This window comes from Mauremys reevesii, linkage group 2 (genome assembly GCF_016161935.1).
Source record: "Mauremys reevesii isolate NIE-2019 linkage group 2, ASM1616193v1, whole genome shotgun sequence".
Taxonomy (NCBI): domain Eukaryota; kingdom Metazoa; phylum Chordata; order Testudines; family Geoemydidae; genus Mauremys; species Mauremys reevesii.
Genome location: NC_052624.1, coordinates 22,308,875 through 22,335,482, shown reverse-complemented (window position 1 = coordinate 22,335,482; position 26,608 = coordinate 22,308,875). Strand labels below are relative to the sequence as shown.

General features: G+C 41.3%; 1 protein-coding gene across 12 annotated transcripts in view; it reads right to left on the bottom strand.

Moving 5' to 3' along the window:
- ZMYND11 (zinc finger MYND-type containing 11) overlaps nt 1-12,386 on the bottom strand; it is a 147,062-nt gene extending 134,676 nt beyond the window's left edge. For 11 of the 12 annotated variants that reach the window (XM_039524253.1, XM_039524251.1, XM_039524259.1 and 8 more), the window contains exon 1: nt 12,177-12,386. The gene's annotated coding sequence lies outside the window, so the exon portion shown is untranslated. Of the gene's footprint in view, nt 1-10,515; nt 10,576-12,176 lie in introns of those variants that run through there. The other variant, XM_039524258.1, reaches the window with a different exon arrangement.
- Nucleotides 12,387-26,608: the final 14,222 nt, after the last annotated feature.

Sequence of the window (26,608 nt, the reverse complement as noted above, 5' to 3'; positions counted from 1 at the left end):
AGCGGCTTGGCCCAAGAAAGGATTAAATATTTTAAAAAATACACAAGCTTTGGAAAGGAGAGAAATCCTCCTGCTTCAGGGCAAAAGCCAACTATTAGGGATCAGAATGAAATTTTCCCTGGAGGCAAAATTTTATTCCATACCTGCCTACTGCAAAGTTTTGGGGTTTTGGGGGGATTTTTTTGGTGTCTTCCACTGAGTTTCTTGCTATTGGCCACTGTCTGAGAAAATACAGGACTACCTGGCATGCTGGTCTAATTCATTATGGCAATTCCTATGTTCTAATGAAAGAGGATCAGGAAGAATCGCTAGAGTTCACTCCTCCCCCGGGGCTCAGGAGCCACTGCATTCACTCTCTCTGCATTTGAACTGGGCAGGGTAAATACATATTGCTCCATAGTGCAACAACAACAACTGCTCTCCCACCAGCTGCTAACTTCAGCTGATTACACTTGGTTCACAATTTTCAAGGTTTTCTTTACAACCATAAAGGCTAGAAGCCTTTAAAAAAAAAAAAAAAGTAACTTATGCCAGGCTGACCTAGCTACATTGCTCAGAGTTGTGAAAATGTTCATATCCTGTGCAACATGATTAAGTAGAACTCACCCTAGGTCAACACAAGAATTCTTCTGTCAACCTAGCTGCTACCTCTTGGAGTGATGGATTTACTACAGCAACGGAAAAAACTCTTCCGTCACTGTAGTGTCTACACCAGTGGTTCTCAACCTGTGGCCCACGGACCACCTGCAGCCCAACCAGCACACGGCTGCGGCCCATGTGACATCCTCAGGCTGCGGCCCATGTGACATCCTCAGGTCCCTACAGGTAGTACATATATATATATATATAGTATGCATGCAGGCCACATAACACACATAGAGAGGTGAATATGCAGCCCACAATGGGAAATAGGTTGAGAACCACTAGTCTACACTGTAGCATTACCTTTAGAGTCTGCAGAAGTTGATGCCACTTGTCCCCAGAGAGCTAGCGAATGGGGTTTTGCAAGACTGCTCTATTATAAACAATGTTGTTGTAGTCATGTTCATTCCAGGCTATTAGAGAGACAAGGTGGGTGAAGTAGTATCTTTTATTGGACCAAGCTTGTCTCTCTCACCAACAGAAGTTGGTCCAATAAGAGATATTAGCTCACCCATCTTGACTCTTTATTATAAACAACTCAGATAAAGAAAACTAATATGGGGTGGAAGACCTATTGCTTTCAGTATTTGTGGAGTTCATTTACCACTAATTCATCCTGGTTCCCCAAGTGGGAAGGTGTGAACAGCAATACTAGATCTCATGCCTGGACTCAGGTAGGAGCTAAGAGCTTGACCCCAATCAGGAAACACTATAAAGAAGCTCCATAGTAGTCAGAGAAGTGGAAAGGGGGCTGACAGGAATGTGACCTGTGGAACTGAGGGGAAAGGTAAAGCCTCTTCCTAAAACTATTTTCTTTAAACTCATTAACTTTGGGGCACTCTAAGAATAAAAAGATGTGAGAGCTGTACAACTGGAAGATGCAGTTATTGGATTGTTGGTGGTGGCGCCTATCACTCAGCAGGAACGAACTGATCCACTCATAGGTCTGTAATAGTATAGAGCATAATGGCTAGAAGTGATTTGAACTATTGCCTTTCCTTCAAATTAATTGTCCATAAAAATACAGCAATCTTCCCCCTACCTCACTTTTTTTCCATTGTATTTAAGTAAATGTACAAAACACAAGGTTTTTATACTTGCACCAGTTTTCAAGAAACCCATCACCCTGATCAATGAGACAAAGTCCTCTCAGGGCAAAGGTACCTCTCTTCTTCCCTCCACCCTCCTTGTTTTGTTTGGGTGGGAAGAGAAGTTTTTAGAAAGCTTTTGTGGGTGGAATAAATACTTTATATTTCTCTCTTATTCAGAAATGATGCTATTCAAGGATTGATTTTTCACTGAGCCATGTTATCTTCAAACATCTGCTGGCACAGACAATAATTCATGATGAAATATCTAGCTTCCCAAAAGCTGCTTCAAGCATTTAGCTCCTAGGAGTGACCTAAAGCCTAGACAGCATTCAGATCAATTTAAAGGGACAGTACTAACCTGGGTTTTATGACACTCACTAACCAAGAAATAAAGATGAAGAGAGCAGATATAGTGAGATTTCAAGGGACTGTGAATAAGGTAAAGTGCACTTTGTCTCAGAATAAAATTGCAAGGTGGAAGGAACGGTGTTGTTTCTGAACTCTTTATGGGAAATAAGACCCAATTCTGCACTGAGATCCACACACAAGTGGTAGGTGAGCCACTTGTAGCCCATATTCAGCATGTATTTTGTAGGGTGGTTGGATGCAAGCGTCTATCTATTTTGAAGTAGTGAGGATAAAGTGCCAGAATTCAGGTTATTGTTGGAATGTGTAATATCCTATATCCATACTGGGTGTTATTCATACAGTATGAACTGTGAAGATATTTGAGTATTAGTTTTACTATGACTTAGCTGTTCATTTCCATTTTTAAAATTCTTAAAGTTTATCAGTAACATTTCTTGCAATACATATGTTTCAAATTTATTTTTAGCTAGTAGCCTTAAAAGGTAATAATCTTTGATCTGTCAATAGGGGCAGCCATCATAATAAAAGGCATATCAGTCATCCAGGGACTTTGAAATCAACAGGACCACTCCTAGGGCTTGGCTACACTTGAGAGTTGCAGCACTGGTGGAGGCTTTACAGCGCTGCAACTTAGTAACTGTCCACACCTGCAAGGCACATCCAGCGCTGCAACTCCCTGGCTGCAGCGCTGGCTGTACACCTGGTCTGCTTGGGGTATAACTAGTGCAGCGCTGGTGATGCAGCGCTACTCGTCAAGTGTGGCCACACACCAGCGCTGTTATTGGCCTCCAGGGTATTAGGAGATATCCCAGAATTCCTGTTCAGCCACTCTGCTCATCAGTTTGCACTCTACTGCCCTGGCCTCAGGTGACCCGCCCTTTAAATGCCCCGGGAATTTTAAAAATCCCCTTCCTGTTTGCTCAGCCAGGTGTGGAGTGCAATCAGTGAATCTTTCCAGGTGATCATGCCTCCACGCGCCAAACGAGCCCCAGCATGGAGCAATGGCGAGTTGCTGGACCTCATCAGTGTTTGGGGGGAAGAAGCTGTGCAGTCCCAGCTGCGCTCCAGCCGTAGGAATTATGATACCTTTGGCCAGGTATCAAAGGCCATGCTGGAAAGGGGCCATGACTGGGACGCGCTGCAGTGCAGGGTTAAAGTAAAGGACCTGCGGAGTGCCTATTACAAAGCCCGCGAGGGAAACCGCCGCACCAGGCGCTGCCCCCACGACCTGCCGTTTTTACAGGGAGATGGACGCGATACTTGGGGGTGACCCCACTGCCAATCAAAATGCATAAGGCTTTTAGAATCTTGCCCCTAGTTAAGAAACACTTAAGGCTGAAAAAAGAACAGGAGTATGTGTGGCACCTTAGAGACTAACAAATTTATTTGAGCATAAGCTTTCGTGGGCTACAGCCCACTTCATTGGATGATTGTAATGGAAAATACAGTAGGAATATATATATATAATATATATATATATATATATATAATAGATAATAGCTCACCTTAACTGATCACTCTCCTTATAGTGTGTATGGTAACACCCATTGTTTCATGTTCTCTGTGTGTGTGTGTGTGTGTATATATATACACACACACACACACACACAGAGAACATGAAACAATGGGTGTATATATATATACACACACACACACACACACACACACAGAGAACATGAAACAATGGGTGTTACCATACACACTATAAGGAGAGTGATCAGTTAAGGTGAGCTATTATCAGGAGAGAAAAAGAACGGTTTGTAGTGGTAATGAAAATGGCCCATTTCCAGCAATTGACAAGGAGAGGTAAGGAACTGGGGGGGGGGGGGGATAAGCAGGGGAAATAGTTTTACTTTGTGTAATGGCCCATCCACTCCCAGTCTTTATTCAAGACTAGTTTGATGGTGTCCAATTTGCAAATTAATTCCAATTCAGCAGTCCCTCATTAGAGTCTGTTTCTGAAGTTTTTTTGTTGTAATATTGCAACTTTTAGGTCTGTAATCGAGTGGCCAGGGAGACTGAAGTGTTCTCCAACTGGTTTTTGAATGTTATAATTCTTGACATCTGATTTGTGTCCATTTATTCTTTTACCTAGAGACTGTCCGGTTTGGCCAATGTACATGGCAGAGGGGCATTGCTGGCACATGATGGCATATATCACATTGGTAGAAGTGCAGGTGAACAAGCCCGATGGTGTGGCTGATGTGATAATTACACAAAGTAATATGGTCTTAACTTTACATGAACTGATACAAATTATAAGGAGACAAAAGGTGTGGTTAGTGATTGGTATGTGTAACTTTTACGGCATGACAGTAAGTGAAATAGGAATAGAAGGCATGAATAAAATGTCCGCATTTCAGTGTTTTGGTTTTTGGAGGAAGACAGTATATGGAAATTTTAAAAATCCAACTGTTAGGCAGCCTCCATTGATACACATTTGCAATCTTAACTAATTTCCAATTAAGTTTTTCTTTACTAATTTTCTATATTTGCAAATAATGTAACTCTAGGTATGTATAATGTGTACAGGTTATAAAACATTTAGAAAGGCAGATACTAATAAAGAAATATAAAGTAATGAGCCAGAGAAAGCATACAATTAACTGAAAATATAAAAATATAGGCAGACCCTGCAGAAACTTATGTACATGATACACTTTAATAATGTAAGTTGTCCCCTTGAGTTCAACTGGACTCTGACAAGTTTTTTCAGAATCATGGCGACAATTTGTACTACTACAGGTAGACTTCCAGGAAACACATACATAAAGTATGTTAAAGATGAAGATAATGTCACCTTCAGAGAAGTAAAAAAAAATAAAAAATACACAGAAAAAATGACAACAACTAATGTCATTTTCTTATAGTACTTTAGTTGTATATAAAGCTTTTAAAATATTACTTTAGTTATAGAAACACAGATTTTTGTATTAAGTATGGCCCCAATCCTGCAAACATTTATACATGTTTAACTTTAAGAGTGTGACTAGGCTCACTGATAACTCCACCAGAGAGGTCCTTTGGGGCCATCTGCCTGTCCCAAGTCAGGGTAAAGGAGGAGGGTTGGGCGTGGGGCTAGCAACTCCACCCTGTAAAAATCAGCTTGCTACAGAAACGCCAACAATAGAGTTAACAGAGACTTTTAGCCTGGAAAAAGAAGGGTCTTCAACTCGAAGATGCATGACGCTGGGTGGTGAAAGCCGCGAGGAAGCCACTAAGCCAATCACCCTTCTTGCAGCCAGGAGGATTACCATCGGCACATGGAACGTGAGGACCATGTACGAGTCAGGAAAGACGGCGCAGGTTGCAGCAGAGATGAGGAGCAACAACCTGACCCTACTAGGCATTAGCGAGACAAGATGGACGCAAGCTGGACAGAGACGACTGTTGACAGGAGAGCCATCAGTAACATCCACCTCTTGGAGAGGACCCGTCAACTCCCAGCAGAGGAAGAAATTAGAAGGAGAAGGTGGGGCTGGATAGGACATACACTACGCAAGCAGCCAACCAACATCACCAGACAGGCACTGCAGTGGAACCCCCAAGGCAAGCGGAAAAGAGGCCGCCCAAGAAATACCTGGCGACGCGACCTTCAGGTTGATAGCAAAAAAATGGGCTATACCTGGAACCAGCTAGAGCGAATGGCCCAGGATAGAAGACTATGGAGATCTGTGGTTGGCGGCCCATACCCCGGTTGGGGTGACGGGCATGAATGATGAATGAATAGGCTCACTGATTACATGTATAAGTCTCTGAAGCATCAGGGGCTCTGTAATTACACTTGTATCATCCATTAGTTGTTTTCAGATATGAAAACTATTATTATAATACAGTGCCCTGTGATTATATTTTATGGTACGCAGTTCCTTTGGTTGTGAATATGTCCTCTTTGTTGTGAATGCAAACTCTCTGAGATTTACAATTAGTTATTGGGACATGAATCTTTTGTATTGATACTGAAAAGACAATTAAACAAAAACACGTTAGATTAAATCCTGGCTCTATTGAAGTCAAAGAAAGTTTTGGCACTGACTTTATTAAAGCTAGAATTTCACTCACCGTTCACAGTGAAAAAAAAAAAGGGCTCAATTCTCCAATAGTAACTCAACACCTTTCAGATGAGTACCTCAATATACTGCAGGATTGATCCCATACTGTGAATCATAGGAGAATTACAGTTACCACAAATATCACTTAAGAGAGCAGAACTTAGCAGAATTTGAAAACGAACCGTTCAGGGTTAAAATGTTCTTCTAAAGTATTAATAAGTGTGAACATCTGCTGTTCCCTAAAATCTCTCTCACGCTGTGGAGTCAAACTCACCCTCTTCCTGTGGTTTTCCTTTATTAACAAAGAAAGGAACAACAAGGTAACAAAATTCAACTTAAGCTTCTGTGCAGACTTGGCTACTACTCCTTGGGTTTCTGATAACACACCTTCTATAGCAGTACACAAATAACTACAATATAACAACATGTATGTCCAAAAATAAACATTCCGCTACAAAATATGCATGAGGATTGTTCATAGAAAATTAGAAGGATTAGACAACTAGCCAGCAAATAATAAAACTATCTTGTCCAAAAATTCAGATTCTTCAAAACAGAGTTAAAGCTATATTTTTAATCTTTTTCATTTGATTTACTTTTCTTTCAGCTTACTATTATGGCATATTACTTCGTTACTTTTAAGCTTTTAGTCAGTCTCTCAACTCCATTTTGTTTCGCTTTATTGCTACTCCAACAAGATCCAGTAGAACTTATTGCTGGAAGATAAGAGTTATTTTGCTAAGATTTGTGAACTAAGTACAGCCTACCATTAATTGTTCCACCCTGCTCTCATCAACCTCTCTTAAAAAGAACAGATAATGGTGTCACACTGTAAGTCCAGGAGACCAAAGTACAAAATCTAATTTCCAGCATGCCACTTTTGAATACTACACCTACCAGTAGACTCCAGAATTTGTAACTAAAAATGTACTATGACAAATTAGCTAATTTTAAGGTAAAAAAAACAAACAAACATATACTTTAGTATGATTCCCTGTTTGTGTAAGTACCTAACTATTTTCTGTGAACATGCAGAAAGTCTTTTTAAATTATTCATCTGGTTCTGTGCAACAAGTTCAGAGTATATGCAAAATAAAAAGTTTAAAATATTCTGTTGCTTATATAAAATAATTACTTCTTTGTATTTTGGAATCATTTGTATTATTCTCCTGCAATTGCGTCCAACAGTTTGGGTTTCTTTTAAAATTCCACTATACTACTGTAGATAAAGATATAGGTATCTACAAAAAAGATACAAGAACTGCAATTCTGAAAAATGGTAAAGGAAGGAGAAACTGAAAAAATAATCAACTTGTTTCCTTTGCCAGATCTTGCGATCATTCTGTATACAAACTCTCAGCAACTTCACTGGGATTTACCTGCACAGAATAACTGCAAGATTGGACTCTAAAGGGATGTTACCAAGGCTGCTAGGCCTAAAATTAGACCTTTGATTTGGGTTCATGGGTGTGTCACAGCATCTCTCCACTATTCCTGCTGTGCTCTTGTGGGCAGCCTAAAGAATGCTGCTCTCAAAGGAGAAAAACAAAAATCAGATGTTACTAAAATAGAATCAAGTTTCAGCACTGCACAACTTTATTATTTTAAATTAGTTCAAACTCTAATTGTTTGCAATTTAAGGAAAGTGTTTACTAATGGGGGGGAGCGGGGCAGTCTTGCAATGACACAAAATCAAACACGGTAACTACATGTTAGGATAGTTTTAGATATCCATTTAAACATCTTGATTAAATAACCTGAAGTTTATTCACTTCTTTTGTAACTAGGGCATTACTAAGAATCTGTAATATAGTCAAGAGTTTGCTTGGCTTCATATTAAAAATAACTTGTCAATAGCTCTGCATGAAAAAACTGATTCTGGTTTAAAACTCAACATTCAAAGTAATAGCTAACAAATAACTTAGGATGTAGTACTGGTCATACTGAAATCAATGAAAGCCACTGCTTCCAATAGAAGATTTATACCTAGTTTAAAGCCCAATCTCACAAACATCAGCAGATATAACCCCTGATTCTGCTATGAGATGCACTTAGCAGACCCCTGAAATCCAAAGGACTCAGTATAGATGTAAGGTCCACCTGTGCAGAGTAGGGGTCATAGTGCTTACTATATGCTGTGAGACGTCTCACTATCATCAAACTACTCCCAGTTACATATACTATACCAGTAGGAAGTGTTTCCAGGGCTGGACTTTTTAATTTGTAACATTTTAAAACAATTTAAAATTTGATTTAAAATAAAATAGAATTTACACTCCTATTTTGCAACCAACACAGACTGCAAAAGTGCATTTTTCACCAGCTTTTTAAAAATTGATTTAATATTTTAAAAAATAAATTTCATTGGATTACAAGCCTCTTGCACAAAGACCTGCTTCCCCAAGACTTATCTCACTAGAAAATTCCCCCCAAAATGGCATATTGCTTCACAAACTCATGACTTTGGAAAATATGGCCTACAAAGTTTATAAGACAAACTGACAGATCTAACTATAGAACAATAAGTAACTCATTTAGGAATCAAGTGTAGATCCAAATTAACAAAAGTCTTCCAGAACCTGACAAAAACAAACAATCTTGCCATTACTGTTCACAATTGTTAGCACAAGCAACCCTGACAAACTAAGATGTATGGACTACATAAAAGATGACACGTAGCATTGCCAAAGTGCCAAGGGCACCACGCTCCAAGTATCATTGAGTGTTCAATTCTGACTACCTTCTGGGACTCTTGAAAAATCCACTGCTTTGAAATGCTTGTAAAAGAAATAACTTCAGATTGCACTCTTGGCTTAGGACAACAGAGGAAGCCAGACAAAAGGGGACACAGAAACCATAATTCTTATAAAGTCAGCTTGTGGAATAAAAAATATTAATTAGTATTGGAAAGCTCCTAAACCTTCATTGCAAGGAAAATGACTAAAAGAAATCTCACATTACATACCAGAAAAAAAAAATTACAACCAGGAGAAATTACTGAACAGAAACTCTACTCTACACAAACTACTATTCATTTACTGAGTACATGGAGGGAAAGGAATTAGCCCCAATATATGTGAATATAAACACAATCCTTGCTGAAGAACAATCATCTATCTAGACTGGTTCAGGAACTTAAACTCTAAAAATGAAACACACATCTGTGGAGTAATTTTTCACAAATCTGAAATTTCATGGGTAAAATTCACTGCTAGTGTCAACAGTTATAGCTTAATATCAATTAATTAAATTTCATAAAATTTTATATCAAGTGATATACATATATTTGACAGCGAATTTTGTCCACAGATTGACCACCAATAAATACCACAATCAACAAAGCAGCCATCAGATAACTCGTTCAGTCACTCTGAACATAGATTAAAATTTATGACCAAAAAAATTAAATGCTCTCATAACATTAACAGCCCTGTGTGTTATTGAGACCTCCATCAAAAAAATCTAGTCAAAACAACAATAATTTATTTAGCTATAGAAATTTTGGGATTAAACGTGAACCCATGCAGGGAATTATATTCTGAGTATACTTTCACTTCTTATATAAAACAGCAGTCAGCAAATGCTTTACTTCCCTAAAGACTTTCTGTAACATGCTCAGAATGGCTGATAACAAAATTGTGTTTAAAATGTGTGAAGAGAGATCTGGTCCTTTGTGCTGAATGATGAGGGACAAGAAAAACCTCAAGAGATTGCAACCTGAACCACAAATTGCTTTTTCTGGCCCCCAACCCTAGTTGTGTAGGAGATTCCCCTCAAGGAATTTCCTACAAAGGAACACCATAAAGTTTAAAAAAAAAAAAACAGGCTTCACAAAGTGGGGAGAAATTTTCTACCTTCCTCTTGCCCTCTCCATTCCAGTAGGATATTTTAAAAAATATTTTATTATATTTTTCAAGTAATACAATCAGTAAAGTGTGAGAGGAAGAGACTAGTCTGAGTTGTTAAAATGTCAAACTATCACTGAACTATACAATACCCAGCACTGTATTCAATATTTGATTTTTCAGTATGTTTCTAGGTTTCTCAAGCCTGGTTCTTTACCACTAGTGTCTTTTAAGTGCTGTTCACTACTTTGCATTTGAACAAGACCAAACACACTTAATGAGAGATTCTGAGTGATTTTCAGGGACAAAAACTGTGAGCTCAGAAACGTCACACAAAGTTTCCCAAGTCCCTAATGTCACTATTCGACATACTGACTTGTGTCTCAAACTAAGAGAGTCCCAGGAAAACGTAATGAAATACCCCACTATATTTCTGCTTTCCGTACTCTACATAAAGATTTGCTTCTCCTTGCACACTTTCACCTCTTAAACTTAAAATAAAAAAGAGAAGGAAACCTGGAGAGTCCTCTGGCAAATCTTTGAGACAGAAGTAGAGTCACCACTTAAGTCAATGCTGTGGGAGGCTGAAGATAATTTGGAAATTATGTTTTTTTTTAAATTATTTCAAAAAATTCCCTAGAACCAGGGCTGTCAAGTTTCAAGCAACACTTCTCAGGTGAGAAGAGTGAGTAAATTATTTCTGAAGAGGGAGGAAGGGAGCCCCACAAAGCTTCAAGCCTGCGGGTGGCTGGGTAAGCTTCTCCTCACATATGGGAAACCAGAGCCAATTCCCCCAGGCCCTACTACCCCAAAAGAGCTAGAGCAGACCCTGTGGGAGGAAGAAACCCATCCAGCAGGTGGGGAAGGAAAGTGAAGACGGGGGAGAAGCTGCCTGGGGCTGATGAGCATCTGGCCAGCAGGGGGCTTGGAGACCACGGGGCCTGTCTCCTGTTAGAGGGAGCAGGGGATGTAACCCCACCCCTACCCCAGTCCCTCCTTTAGGAGACAGTTTGAGGGTGTAACATGCACCTTCCCTGACCATGTCTGCCCGAAGGGGGGAGCTAAACTATCGCCGCCCCTCCCTCAGGGTCTGCCCTACCAGGGAACTGGGGGGAGCGGGGATATTCCCCTCCCCCAGCGTCTGCACTACAGGGGGAGAGGGAATATCGACCTTCCCCTCTCCACCTCCCCGTTTGCCTTATGGGGGAAACTCGGGGGGCGGGGGTACTGCCCCCCCCCGCGTCTGCCCTTCGGGGGGAGGTGGGGATACAGTCCTCGCCCCCCCCCCCCAGGAGTTTATGCCCCCCCCCAGGAGTTTATCCCCCCCCGTCGCTCCTTCGGAGACGAGCCTGCAGAGCAGCTGCCATTATCCGGCCCAAGCCCCGTCTCTTAGCAGGCACCACCCCAGCGACGGACACAGGCGGGGCCGGGGGCAAACCAGGCGCCTTGCGTGTGAGCCGGGGCGGGGGGTAGGGGCTGTGCCTGGCCTGCGCCACACCCCGCTCGGCCTCTCCTCTCACTCGAGGCCCCGGCTTCCCCGCAGGCCCTCGTGGAAGATTCGGGAGAAGATTTCTCGTGCCCCCCCCCCCCGTTTCCTTCCCTCCCCCAGTTGCACCCCCCCCCGGTTATTTATTGTAACTTCAGAGGGGGGGGAGGACGCAATCCCAGCTCTTTTGCAGCCCTGAAGCCCATGGGCGGGGGGCGCTTTGTAAACGAGAATAAATAATAGTTAATATCCCCCCCTCCGCGCTCGCAGTTTCCCTGCACGATTTCCAAGCTGGCTGGGAAATTATCCTCCCCCCACCCCAACAACAAACAAAATCCTACCTTGTCCCCCTCTCCCCGCAGCTCCCCCCATTTTATTATTATTATTGCCCCCTCCCCATTTGCTACCCCCCCCCAGGCAGGATCCCCCTCCCCTACAGAGCAGCCCTTTCCCTGCCCCCATCGCCTTGGATCACTGTACAGATTTTGTAGGGTTTTTTTTTTTAAGGCGCCATGTTTATAATCCTCCATCATATTTAAAAAAAAAAATCTACCCAGCACGAGACACGGTGTCTCCTCACCCCAAAGGCAGGGGGAGAGAGACAGAAACATCATCCACAGGGCTGTAAATTCAAGCCGCCCCCCCTCCCGCACACGAACCCCTCCTCCCCAGACTCGAAAGTCTCTCTCACCTTGTGCTGTTGCTGCTGCTTCTGCTGCTGGAAGGGGGGGAGGGGAGGGAGAAGTTAAGCCGGGGAAACTTTTCAATCGCTTCCCCAGGCCTCTGCTGCCTCCTCCTTCCACATATTTTTTCCCCCTCAGAGTTTTATTGTGTCTGAATATTCTCTCCCTCTCCTCTTCTGTCTGTCCACAGTTAAGGTTTCTGGGGTAAACAGGGTTTAGGATGGTGCGAGGGATATTTGGGAGAGGGAGTACTCTAGTGGTGTCTGCTGGAGTTGCTGTTTGTTTCTTTTTCCATTTATTATAATAAATTTAAAGCACATTCTTGTTTATTAATTATATATTAGTTTTTAGATCACAATGTTAGGCCACGACTCTGCAGTGAGCTTATTGCAGGATCAGGAAGTTAGAGGGAAGGTACATTAACCAAGGGAAGATAGTGTGCACAGGGTCAAAATACAATCTAGAAATTCTGGACAAATTTTTCAGAAGGAACCACTGATTTGGGACACCCAAAAACTGAAGCATGCAAAATCCATGGCTACTCTTGAAAATTTGGCTGCACGCACCTAGCTATGGTGTGATTACAGAATCTAGCTTTTTAATAAATATTATCATTGGGTGCATTTTGTATGTACTTTATAATATTTAGGGATATTTTGTGGTTTGTTTAGATATAATATAGTACATCTTATGGAGTGTCACAATATTAAAAGAATATTTAATGCTTGTGTAGGCAAATACATTCTAATTTTCATATACATTAAAAATTACATAACAAGACAGAAAGAAGCATTGTAATTACAGGTTTCAGAGTAGCAGCCGTGTTAGTCTGTATCCGCAAAAAAACAGGAGTACTTGTGGCACCTTAAAGACTAACAAATTTATTTTAGCATGAGCTTTCGTGAGCTAAAGCTCACTTCTTCGGATGCATCCGAAGAAGTGAGCTTTAGCTCACGAAAGCTCATGCTAAAATAAATTTGTTAGTCTTTAAGGTGCCACAAGTACTCCTGTTTTTTTGTAATTACAGGCTTGACCAGCATTTCCTTTTGCAGTGCAATATCATATTCTGTCACAGCATACTATCGCTAAATCCTGCAAACATTTATGCATGTGAATAACTTTATGCATATGACTATTCCATTCATATAACAGAGGACTACTCAAATGAATAAAGTTAATCACATCCTTAATGCCTGATACAAAGACTTACACATGTGCTTAATTTTATGTGCTGTGAATTGTCTCAATCAACTGTGTTGAAGTTAATGGGACTAACTGATAGTGCTTAAAATTAAGCACTTACATAAGTCTTTGCTGAATCAGGGCCTTAAGCCCTTTTAAACATTTTGTTAAGCATCAGTAAAGCAGCTTTGGTTCTATTTTTTTTAAGCAGTGAGAGAGCATTTTAGACTATCTAAAAGAAATTATATAAATAGAAAAAATGTAAGTAGATAATCTACTTACGTTTACTTGATGGGTTTGGTTGATAGCAGACTACTTTTAGTTATTAACAGCAATGCATTATATGACTGTATATTACCATAAAAATATGGGTTTTGATAAGCATACATCACTGGAGCTTTGCTGTCAATAAGTTACAAACCAGCTGCAACCTTATATTGAACAATTGGGTATAATTTCTGTTCTAGGGCTAGGATTTTTAAAGGAACTTAAGATAGTTAAAGTTCTTTAGTGAATTAGACATTGTGATATGGGGCCTTTATTGGTTGGCACCTCTGGCAGCAGGATGTGGAACTATACTAACCTGACTCCTATCCCCCTAATAGCACCAAAATCAATTTTGTGTTTATCAAGTCCTTGTTATAACCCAGCCATCTAGCTGAGTTCTAGTAATATCTACCCCCTTCAAGATAATGGAGAGTCAGAAGTCCCATAACTCTAGTGGGGGCTAGATAGCCTTAGGTCTCCTGGGTTTAGCTCCTTCTCGGGAGTCCTTGGCTGGAGTAGATAGGAGAACCCAGTTCTCCTATCTGGGCACTGACTTTTGTCTTTTGCTGGTGGGTGCTTTTTGTGTTTGGGAAGAGGCTATTTTCAGCATATTTATTCATTTCTTTCATATTCTAGTTACTGAATATGTGTCTGTCATTGGTATCTTAGCAGGTAGAGAAGAGCAGAGGGGGGCTGCCTTGGGGCAGGGGCCTCAGAGGAAGAGGTGAAGTGTGGTGGCAGGGCTTCGAGGAAGCGGCAGAGCGGAAGCAGTGCATCTGGGTGAATTGCAGGTAGGGCCTCAGTGGGAGCAGGCTGAACAGGCATGGGCCATGATCTAGGCATGGGTGGCCCACCCCCCACACTTCTAGGAGCTTCCAGCACTCCCACCCACCTCCCCAAACACAAGAATCATGCATTGCCTATGACTGTGGCTCATAGGTGCTGAGCACCCCTAATTTTTTCATTGGGTGCTTGAGCCCTAGAGCACCCACAGAGTTGGTGCCTATGGAACCCAGGCCCACCCACTCCACTGGTTTCCACCTCAGGGAACATGCTTGGAATAGCTAGCATCAATCTTCTCAATCTCTTGTTACTCTATGAGCTACCGCTCCTCCTCTGCAGGATTTCCAGGCCTCTTGCCCTAATTTGCCATCTTTGGAGTGTTGGGTTCTCTAGTAGCTTTTTCCACAGCCTGTTGGAAGAATCCTCATTTTACAATCCCTCTCTGAAGGCTTCCTATTTCTTCAGGAGGTTTCCCCTCTAATTGAGGCCCTTAACCTTTTATCATGTCCAGGGGCGGCTCTAGCGATTTTGCACGGCAGGTAGAGAAGAGCAGGGACAAGGTGGTAAGGTAATATCTTTTATTGGACCAAGTTCTGTTTGTGAGAGAGATACACTTTAAAAAAAAGCTCTTCTTTAGGTATGGGAAACATACTCAGAGTGTCACAGCTAAATACAAGTTAGGACAGATTAAGCATTTGCTGACTAACTCAAACCAGGTAATCAGTTAACTCAGGGTAAATAACCCTAGTGTAGACCTCTCCCGAGAAATGGGACAGTTTAGGGCTTAAATCTTGCAAGATGCTGATCTCCCTCAATTTGCATGAGCATCAGCACCTTGTAGGATCTAGCTTCAAGCAGGTAAACTTTTGCATAAAGTAGTCCTTAGGCTGGGTCTTGATGAACAAAAAGGGGGTGTTTTTTCAGGGCTTCTCTACAGAGAGACATCCATGGAAATTATTCCAAATTAACTCAGTTAATTTGAAGTGGATTAGTTAAACTTCATTAAACCCATGTGATCCTAATCAGAAGTAAAGTAGCCTTAATTTAGTTTAGTTTAATTCACTTCCAGAGTGATTTAAGCTACATGGAATCAGGGCCACTTTAATTTTGAATATTGTACACACAGGGATTTAATAGGGTTTCACTAATCCACTTCAAATTCACACCTTTAGTTAATTCAAATTAATTTTCCTGGATGGCCCTATGTAGACAAACCCTCAGTCATAGCAGTTTATTTGATTGAGCTTAAACATGATTAAAAAGACTTCTTAATATTGATTAAGATGCAAGATTGAAGCCAGGTTAGCTGGCCCTGTTATAGCCTTGGCACCCTTACAGTCATTTATCTGCATTTATTTCAATATCTGTATTTAAGGTTTCCCCTTTGGTAGGTAAGGTTTCAATTAGGGAACAGCACTAAAATAACTAATTTTAAAGTTCCATGGTGAGAAGCAGTAAAAGATTAGGCAGACAATGGGAAGAAAATCCCACCTTCCATGAGTGCTGGGCAGTTTGTTCCTTCATAGGCAGTGCCAACTGTTTGTTAACGCAACAGCTCAATTAACAGTCCTAACACTTCCCCCAAAGTAATATGATTGGCTGCTGAGATTAATAGGCAGCTAGAGTTACATGGCGTGTCAGCATAAAATTCAGGGTGTTTCCTTTCTCCTCCTCTTGGACTGGAAGGTCTCTGTAAAGGCAAAACTAAAAAGACAAACATTGCTTTCTAGTTCAGAAAATAAGCAAACTTTTGCTACTAAAGTAACTCAGTTTAGGAAGTCACAAGTGTTTGAATAGCTATAATCAGGAGATTGCATTATAATAGAAAAGCAAATATTAAAAAGAGCCAGTTTGTTACTTGGTTCAGGGAAAAGAAAATATAGTAACAGTTAAACAATACAAAGAAAATATGAAACATTTACTTCCCTTCCTAAAGTATTTCCCTTCAGAAAACAAAAAATATTGAAGGTAGAAATAGTTAAAGCCAGGTCTAAACTACAAATTTTTGCCAGCATAAGTTATATTGGTGAGGTGTGATTTGTGACCGACATAGCTGTGCCAGCAAAAGCCCCTAAGATAGACACAGTTATACTGGCAAAACTGCACTTTTGCCAGCATAGCTTATTTTCCTTGTGGGGGAGGGACTGGAATAAGTGCAGCTTTGCTGATATAAACTGCTTCCCTACGTGTTGTGTTTTGCTGGTACAGTATATCAGTCTGGCTATACCAGGAAAATCTTTCAAGTATAAGCCTGGCCTAAGAGACAGAACTATTTTTTAAAGCTAAATTCTGTCTTTACACACACTCACTCACTCACTCACACTCTCTCTCTCTCTCTATTGGAGTGTGAACGCATGTACATTTAATTTAAGTTTCAGAGGTTTGCCCAATCTGGGGTTCAGATAAGGAGATGATGATCTCTTTTTATGAAGTAATTTACACTTTAAAGTTTAAATAAAAACAAACAGAAAAACAGAACTTTATATATTGAGCCAAGCAATTAAAGCACCGGATCTGTTGATAACCTGTCAGGAGCCAATGAAAAGGCATATGTAATTTTCCTAAAAACAGCTACCATCATCAGCAAATAAGTGACACCTTGTGCAACTATTAAAATATTTACAAAATAAGGTCCTGATATTGAAACTGGTTCCACATGGGGAGAAGCCTGAGTCATTTCCCTGAGCAGTATTGCCAATGCTAAGCATTCACAAATCACAAGTAAGGCTCCAAAGTGTCATAAGATTGGCTTTAAAATCATAGAATAGAATCCTAGAATATCAGGGTTGGAAGGGACCTAGGAGGTCATCTAGTCCAACCCTCTGCTCAAAGCAAGACCAATCCCCAACTAAATCATCCCAGCCAGGGCTTTGTCAAGCCTGACCTTAAAACCCTCTAAGGAAGGAGATTCTTCCACCTCTCTAGGTAACCCATTCCAGTGCTTCACCACCCTCCTAGTGAAAAAGCTTTTTCCTAATATCCAGCCTAAACCTCCCCCACTGCAACTTGAGACCATTACTCCTTGTTCTGTCATCTGCTACCAGTTCCTCTTTGGAACCCACTTTCAGATAGTTGAAAGCAGCTATCAAATCCCCGCCCATTCTTCTCTTCTACAGATTAAACAATCCCAATTCCCTCAGCCTCTCCTCATAAATCATGTGCTCCAGCCCCCTAATCATTTTTGTTGCCCTCCGCTGGACTCTTTCCAATTTTTCCACATCCTTCTTGTAGTGTGGGGCCCAAAACTGGACACAGTATTCCAGATGAGGCCTCACCAATGTCAAATAGAGGGGAATGATCATGTCCCTCGATCTGCTGGCAATGCCCCTACTTATACAGCCCAAAATGCCGTTAGCCTTCTTGGCAGCAAGGGCACACTGTCGACTCATATCCAGCTTCTCATTCACTGTAACTCCTAGGTCCTTTTCTGCAGAACTGCTGCCCAGCCATTCGGTCCTAGTCTGTAGCAGTGCATGGGATTCTTCTGTTCTAAGTGCAGGACTCTGCACTTGTCCTTGTTGAACCTCATCAGATTTCTTTTGGCCCAATCCTCTAATTTTTCTAGGTCCCTCTATATCCTATCCTTACCCTCCAGCATATGTATCACTCCTCCCAGTTTAGTGTCATCTGCAAACTTGCTGAGAGTGCAATCCACGCCATCCTCCAGATCATTAATGAAGATATTGAACAAAAACCAGCCCCAGGACCTACCCTTGGGGCACTCCGCTTGAAACTGGCTGCCAACTAGGCATGGAGCCATTGATCACTACCCATTGAGCCCGACAATCTAGCCAGCTTTCTACCCACCTTATAGTCCATTCATCCAGCTCATACTTTTAAAATAATATTAATTTTGTATTCATTCTAATTGCCTTCTGGTTTCTTAACTTTTACGGTACATTCAGGTCACATTTTCAGACTTTTCTCCACAACCTGAGGGCTAGAAATAATACATTTTTACTGAAAGCTAAGATTTTCATGTCATCACTTGACTCCAGGAGCTAAGGTTTTAAGCAAAACAATAAATATAATTAGATTTTCAATAAGATTACAAGAGTTGGCAGTATTGGGCTTGTCTATTCAGAGGTTGTACTGCTTTAGCTGTACCACCACAGTAAAAGCAGTACAACCTCCTTAGTGTGGAAGTAGTTATACCACTTAGAGCCCTGCAACCCAGCTAGAACCTGGCAGGACCCAACTAAAAGTGTCGGGTTCAAGTCGGGTGGGAAAACAACCAGACCCTCTCAGGCTCAGCTGCCTCCTCTCAGGCTCAGCGTGGCTGCTGCCATCTCACTGCACTGTGTGTACTGAGGAGTTGCAGCACCTCTCACTCTGCAGCACACACAAAACACAGCAGGAGTTGGCAGAGTAGAGGAGTGGGCACACAGCTACTGCCATGCCAACCCCATGGAGAGGAGGCAGCAGTTGCACTGGATCAGGTGCAGGAGAAGAGTTAGGGTTGGGTTGGGTCAGAAAATAACTTGACCCTCTAGGGCTTGGGTCTGGGTTGAGCCTAAAAATTAGTCATGAGCAGACCTCTAATACCACTATAAAAGTGCTCTAGACTGGGCCAAATTTTTGTCCGTTATGGTGGATTTGAGACTGCGATAGCTATTCCTGTATGGTAAGGAGAAGAAGCTATACTAGTACAAGGCACCTTTATACCACTATAACTATGTCCATGCTTGGTGGGAATGGGTATAACTATTTGGTAACTGAATAGATATATTAGTACAAAAATTGTGTGTATACCGGGATGAACTCATTGCTCCAGGAAGTTGTTGAGGCAAAAAATATTGGACATTTGTATGCATAACCAAGAATAGCCTGCATTATAATTAAGGCTGCGAGTTTGTCACAGAAGTCACGGATTCCTTGACTTTCTGTGACCTCCGTGACTTCTGCAGCAGCTGGTGTGGCTGGCTCTCGGGCCACCGCACCCCCCACCAGTAGCAGGAGAAGTTTGGATGTGGGAGGGGGCTCAGGGCTGGAGGTTGGGGCACAGGAGGGGGCAAGGGCTCTGGGCAGTGCTTATCTTGGAGGGGCTCCCCAGATACGGCAACAAGTCCCTCCCTCCCTCCCGGCCACTGGGAGCTGCAGAGCTGGCAGCATGCGAAGCTAGGAGCTTAGGGAGGGACACGTTGCCACTTCCAAGAAGCCAGGCAGGGAGTTTGCCAGCCCTGCCAACTCCCCCCACACCCCAGCATCAGCAGGGGTCCTGGGCTGCTCCCGCGGTGACCCCCAGACCACACCCACGGCACCCCCCCAGCACCCTCCAGCACCCATGCCCCTAGGCCACTCCACCCCCAGAACCCACAGCCCCCACGCCACTCCCAAGATTTAGTCAAGGGTATAGTACAAGTCATGGACAGGTCATGGGCCGTGAATTTTTGTTTACTACCCATGACCTTTACTAAAAATACCCATGACTAAAATGTAGCCTTAGTTATAATTCATAACATTTTTGAAGTGATATTAAACCCAGTGTCAATTTCTAACTATTAGAAATCAGGATGAAACCTAATGTGGGTGACAGATTAACCCACATCTGCCACTGTGGGGTTGTTACATCTTCCTCTGAAGCACTTGGTACTGGCCACTGTCAGAGACAGGATATTGGACTAGATGGACATTAGGTCTGACCCCATATGGCAATGTCTATGTTCAGGGAGGTTCTGTTAGATCTCAGAGGACCACCTCCACAGAGCCAACTGTAGGATCAAAATCTCACTGTCCTGTCTATAAATTCCATCAGTATTAGAGACGGTCAAAGATGATACAAGGACATGACATCCAAATAGGAACTTTTTATAATGGGAGACTGTTTGAAGAGTGGAGGATAGTCAGGCATTTATAATGTTAGCTCTTCTATCTCATGTGGGGTTTGTGTTTCTAAAGCATATAGATTCTTTATTTAGCTAATAATTGCATTGCAGTCAGCAGATGGCAATTTAATCTTTTAAAAGATTTCTCATTAAAATGAGAATTTGTTAACAAACTTTTAAACTTAATAGCAACAATGTGTGTGTGCGCACATACACTTTCTCATTTTGTGAGAAAGCTCCTAAATTAGCCAGGCACACTGTTGAAAAGGGATGTAACAATATTTGCTAAGGTTCAGTTGCCATGGAAATCATAACTTTGGCTGTCTGGATTTTTCTGTGTTTAAAGTCTTGAACATAATATGGAATTTTACAAAGTTTCATTGAATTCTTTAATTTTAAAATATAAAAGTGAAAAATACTCATTGCACATTGAAACAAACATTTGTGATTTAAAAATGTACATTTATGGCCCTCAAGATAAACTCAGTGTACGTATAAGCTTTGAGTTCTGCCCCGCATTTATTGATATTATTGCACACACAAGTGAATGCAACTTAAAATGTAAAAAATCAATTTTGATTTCAGTGTCTAGAGTTCTCTATGGTCTATGTATAAAACTGAAGTTGTGCAACTTCCATGCATTTATTTCAGTGTGGAATGTATATATTTTAGAGGAAAAATACAGGCTTATCTATTGAATTAAATGCTCACCTGTAAGTGATAATACTTGATTTGTTAATGAGAACACTGTTTCCAAGAGAGGTACAGTGGATGCACCTTTGTGAATTATATTGCCTTTACTGAAGGTGGAATGTAGGACAAGTACAGTATAGAGGCAATGGGACACCAGGAGAAAAACCCATTGGGTTTTTCTTTTGTATTCCTGCAGATCTACAGGACAGTTCCACAAACTATGGCCTTTACTCATTGCATGGACATGTGCAAGCAGGGGCGGCTCCAGCCATGGGGTTTTGGGCTCCATTCCCCCCAAGCTATCCACCCCTTCCCCACACTGCCTTCCCTGGTGCCCCATTGCCCCTGGCTCCTGCTGCCTTTGTGCCTACCTCCCCATCCAGGGCTCAATTTGTCCCCGGGATTGCCAGGGCTGAGTAAGTCTGCTGTGAAAAGTGGTATTTGTGGGTTTGTTAATATCACTTTTCACAGCAGACTTAGTAGCTAGCAAGTCTTTAAAAAAACAAAACAAAAAAAACTGAAAGAAACAAGAAAAAGACAAGAATGTGCAAAGCACCTTATTTGTGTTTCTAGTCTGTTTAGGCCTAGTAAAGAATAGAGACACCTGTACATTATTTTTTATTATTGAGCTTGAAAAAAAAAATCCTACACAAATAAATTACAATGATTTGGGAATGTGCATATTTGTTTGTTTTTCCTAAAGTTAATTAAGTATTTTAGGGAAAATGGTCAGAGCAGCCACCAGCACGAGTTGGTGGCCACACGCTGAGGCCACTAAAAAATTTGTTGTGAGAACCCCTGCCCTAGATGACCTTCTATACCATGGCCCAAACTAGATTTCATCATGCAACTCCATGCACATTTTGTCCTCCTACCTCCATTCCAGAAGATGTGGTTGAATGAACTTGAATGCTGGACATTTTCCACCCCTAACCAAACATACAGAAATAAGACAGCAATCAGAGGAAGACTGTCTTCTAGATGACAAGACACATGTATGTCTCTCTTACATAAAGGAAAAGATAAACTAGAAGTATTAATACCACCTTAGACTCTAGGTGAATTAAATTTGACTTCTAAAACAATAATAGAGAATCTTAGGTTTCCAAATTAACACATTATTTTGATCTGTTTTGGGAAGATGAGGAAAATAAAAAGAGTGTAATTGTCACAGGGTGCTCTACTCACTGCTAGGATGGTACCTTCTCCTGGTCACTCTGCAGAATAGCTCACCAGATTAACACCCCTTCCTGTTGTTGCTCACCGTCTCTCTGCCTCTCTTTGTCTGCAGCCTCTCTTGCTCCAGGAGCTGCTGCAGCCTCTCCATGACTTGTTAGTCCTAAGCATTCCCCACTTCTGCGGTATAGTCCTTCAAAGTCTCAGTCACTCCCACAGTGACCCAGACAGTCTTCCAGTTCACTGCCCTGCCAGTATCACTTCCCCAGTGGCAGGTAGCCTAGGCCCACCCTCTACTCCAGGTTGCACTCTACAACACACAGCCATGGTCTGTTCAGTCCCCAGTCTAACGCTCTAGGCTACTTCCTACCCCAGCACATCCCCTTCTCTGGGCCTTGGCAGCCTCTTTACTTCCAACCATGAGCTATTTGTTGCTTTAGCCCCCAAACACACCTCCCATCTACCAGGAAGTGTCTAGAGACTATTGCCCCCTTCCAGCTATCAGTTCCCTGGCTTTATAGAAGCCCTGCCTGTTCCCACACAGGTGAGCTTCCCCCTAATTAGGGCAAGTGTGGGGTAGACAAAAATAGAAGGGATGCCAAAAATAGAAGGAATATTTGATAACAGAATTCCGAGAAATTGTGATATGATCCTTTATTTCATACCCTCCAGTAAGCCTAATGAGATACTCTTCTAGTAGTATTCAGAAAAGTTTGAAAACAGCAGTAGTACACCTGATCTGGAATAAAATAGCCAAATAGCATTGTGCATTTTACTGATGATGAAATCTCAGCTGATGGACGTTTAAAAAAAATAAGAAGAAAGTAAAATTAAAATAGATTTTCAGCGGGGAAGCATTTTAATGATTAAACTTGCATTCTCCATAGGAAATTGAATAGACTGATATGCCTGATGGACTCTTAAGTTGATAGTACGGTAGGGGAGTTTTACCCAGAACCCTTTTATTTTTTTTTAAATGGTGCATTTTAGAACTAAATTCTGCACAGTTGGATACGATAAAAGCAGGGCAATACCATTTGCCAAAAAAACCTGAGATTGAATTCTCTTGCTGGATTTATTAATGCTTTGTTCCTTAAATCAATAGGAAAAAAATCTATTTAGGGTTTTGCTAATGCAACATATTAAGGGGGTTTCCTGAGGAGGGAGTAAAATCAATACACTGAAGAAGATTGTTATTCTTAATACCAGGGCAGGCTGTAAACCTGTGAGCCCATAAACTTGGGGTCCACTCCAAGCATATGAAGAAAGGAAAAGAAAATGTAATACTTTGTGGAGGGTAAATGTCAGGAATTAGGGCTTGCAGCTGAGCCTGGGACCATTAGATCTACCTCCATTGTGAGCAAAAGAGGATTCTCAGTTGAATCAGTGCTGGCTTGCAGTGGAATCACCTGATTGGCCAGACTGTCTGATTGGCTGGGGGAACCAACAGACATGCTCTTAAGCCTAGCAGCAGTAAAAGACCAGCAGCTGTTTAAATAATTTGTTTATGGTGGTGGTAACTCCTTTGTCTGCTTGTTCCTATTCCTGCCTTGCTTTGCTCCAGATAACTAGGCTACTGATACCTGCTCTAACCATTAGGCACAACCACCTGCATCCAACTCACTGACAGTAAGGGATGTGAGATGTCCACAGGAAGCATATCAAAATTTCTCACAGGAAGAAAAAGAGAGCTAAAAAGTAACTAACAAAACAAAAATAATGCTTTGCAGATGGAGAGCAGATTTAAACCAAGCATCTCAAAGGGCTTTTAAAAAACGTACGGCAAATCATCTTCCTGTGCCAAGCTCAAGTAGCTGGTGCATGAATCTGTATGAGAGTGCTCAGAGAGGAGCACGTTCAAGCAGGGTAGTGGGAATGGAATCTCCCCTCACCTGCTCCTTCTCCCCATGATAGGATGCTGTTAGTAGCTATCAATTGAGCCCCTTTTGGGAGCCACCACTCTCATCACTTAGAAAATGCAGGGCACTGGGTAGCTACAGTAGGAGGTGGGTGTTTGGAAGGTTAGTGGGGATCACTTACATCTATAGGGAGTCAGATGAGGTAATTAGCTCACTAGCTGTTTAGCTTGGAGAAGAAAGCAAGCAGTATAAAAGGCTGAGTGAGGAAGTAGGAAGGAGGCCCCTTCTATCTGCTGCTACATTATGTTGCACCGGGAACATAGGGCAAAAAGTAATAATAATAAAAACACTTGGTGAAGATACCCTAGTGGAGTATGTGTGCTGTTTAATCCCCAGGAAGGCTTACCAGCTAGGGTTTCCAAGGCTGGAGGAGGTTGTACTCACCCTGAATAGGGAAGAGGATCTATTATTACATGAATCCACCAGTCCTGACCCTGGTACAATCTTAAAGCCTCCACCCTGTCAGTCTCTATTTCATGGCATGAAGGAGGTCTGCATGTGAGCTCAAAAATCTGTCCCTCTAATATAACAGTAATGAGGAGGGATTTCATCTACCCTCATATAGGATAATCAAATGTTATCATCGGATAAGGTGAGAGAAGTAATCTCTCAACACTCTAAATGGTTGCTTCTGGAAACAGCTAGTTCATAAGCACACAAGAGGAGAAGCTATTCTCAATTTAGTCCAGTAAAGCTGGTTGTGAATGTTTTCAACTAATAATTTATTTGCTGAAAAATGCCAGTGCATCAAACCCCAAACTGTTTGTGAAACAGGCTTGGGTTTGACGAATCTACCAGCTCAAAAAAATGTCAAGAGATAAAGTATCAAAATTGTTGAAACATTTAGTTTTGACATTTAAAAAATACTTTTACAATTCAAAATGACTTTTTGTTTTGAAAGTTAAGCTAATTAGACAGAAAAAGGGTTTATAAAAGTCAAAACTGAAACAAACTTTTGAAATTTTCAAAACAAAATGTTTTTATTGACCCAAAACAAACAAAAAGTCTGTTTTTTAGTTCACAGGTATTTTTGAGATTTCAGCTTTTTATTCAAGACAGAAAAAAATTTCAAACCCTTGAAAATATTTGCAGGACTGGAAAACCATTTCCCACACAGCTGTACTCCTAAAGGAGTTAGCTCAAGAAATAATTAAGTTGAACCACTAGTAAAAGTGACCACACTATAATTAAATTCAATATCCTCAGGGGGAGTACCTGACCTAGTATGAAACTATGCATTAGAAAGATGGATTTTAAACAATTGGAAAGCTAGTCAAAAAGATCCTAAAGAAGCATTTTCAACATTTTTGACAGCTGTACCCTTCTCCAAGAAAATAAAATCAATCACAGCCCTCTTCAGTTCTCCCATGTGACGTAAGTTAGGTCCATTTGAATAACATACTTTTTATACAGCCAAATGCAAGGTCATATATCTAAGAACAAAATATGCGAGTGACATTTACAAAATGAGGAACTGTATCATGGAATGCATCAATGCAGTGACTCTGAAAACGACTTAAGCGTTACGGTGGATAATCAACTGAACATGAACTCCCAGTGCAATTCCATAGTTAAGAGGACTAATACAATTTCATGGATGTATAAGCAGGGAAATATCAAGTAGGAGTAGGAAGGTGGCATTATCCATGTATATATCGCGTTAGTAAGGCCATTACTGGAATACTCCAGTCTGTTGCCAAATATTAAAAAGTATGTAGAAAAATTGGAAATGGTTCAGACAATAACTATGAGAGATGAGTGTAACTTCCAATGGAAGCTGTGCTGGCATAGTTGAGGGAAGAATTTGGCCCTTTTTAAAAAAATTGTGTTTAAGCAACATTATATAAAAGTAGCTACAATTTTGAGCCCACATTATCATTTTGTAAAATTTCATTACAGTTCTGTTAAAAAACTGCACTGTTTCAAGGGTTAAGATTTGACCACAGTTGTGTAAATATAGTTTAGCTCAAACTGGTTTAGAAGTACCTGGCATGGACAAGGTTTTGTAGGATGAACTGGTGAACTGGGTAAGTCTGTCCTCTCTGATTCTGCTTGCATGAAAAATTTCAAATCCCTGAAAATATTTGCAGGACTGGAAAACCATTTCCCACCCAGCTCTACTCCTAAAGGAGTTGGCTCAAGAAATAATTAAGTTGAACTACTAGCAGAGCAGAGCACATCACTACTGAACAAACTATTTGCAGAGTGACTACTTCCAGACCAAAAAGCAACGAGAGGTTTGTCTTGATCATACAGTCAAATAAATACAGCCCGTTTTTATTAGAATTAAATATGCCTGTAGTCGATTCAGTTAAAAGTAGGTAAGCATATCTGAGGCCAGATCTACACTATAAACTAACATCGGTATAACTACACCCCTGAGTGACACAGTTAAACAGACCTAACCCCCAGTGTCAACATAGCTACTGCCTCTTGTGGAGGTGGATTAACTACGCCAATGGGAGAAGCCCTCCCATCAGCGTAGTAGCTTCTTCACTGAATCACTGCAACATTTTACATGTAGACTTGTTCTAAGTGTGTGGTAATCCAACAGTACCGATTGCATGGTCAGATACTCTCCCTCCCACACACACA